The sequence below is a fragment of the Penaeus monodon genome, chromosome 30 (assembly GCF_015228065.2).
Source record: "Penaeus monodon isolate SGIC_2016 chromosome 30, NSTDA_Pmon_1, whole genome shotgun sequence".
In the NCBI taxonomy this organism is placed as follows: Eukaryota; Metazoa; Arthropoda; class Malacostraca; order Decapoda; family Penaeidae; genus Penaeus; species Penaeus monodon.
In genome coordinates, this window is record NC_051415.1 from 12,268,677 (window position 1) to 12,269,005 (window position 329).

The following is a 329-nucleotide window of genomic DNA, read 5'->3' on the forward strand; positions in this document are numbered from 1 at the left end:
GATGCTTCGAATTTCTCACTCATTGAAAGGTTATGTCCTCCTTTGTTGAATAAAGAATCTGCATGAGCACATTAAAAGGGGGGGGGGGGTGAAAACGAGTTCTCGAGCAGTGAAAGCCCAAGGTAGCTTATGGCCTACTGGCACTGCTGGGGCGAGTTTGCATGACCTAGTAGCGTGTCATGATGGCACGACCGCATGGCGTGACCTGGCGATTCACTCTGCCTTCACATTAATGTAGAGGGAGAGAAAAAAAAAATTGATGGATATGTATCACTTATCGTCTGATCACGAGGCCTATGTGCGAGGGCCGGTGGAAATTTATATTTGAT

The 329-nt window shown here is 46.8% G+C and overlaps 1 protein-coding gene across 1 annotated transcript in view; it reads left to right on the forward strand.

The window, feature by feature from the left end:
* LOC119592352 (SH3 domain-containing protein C23A1.17-like) overlaps nucleotides 1–329 on the forward strand; it is a 37,674-nt gene that overhangs the window by 6,339 nt on the left and 31,006 nt on the right. The gene's annotated exons all lie outside the window — the stretch shown is intronic.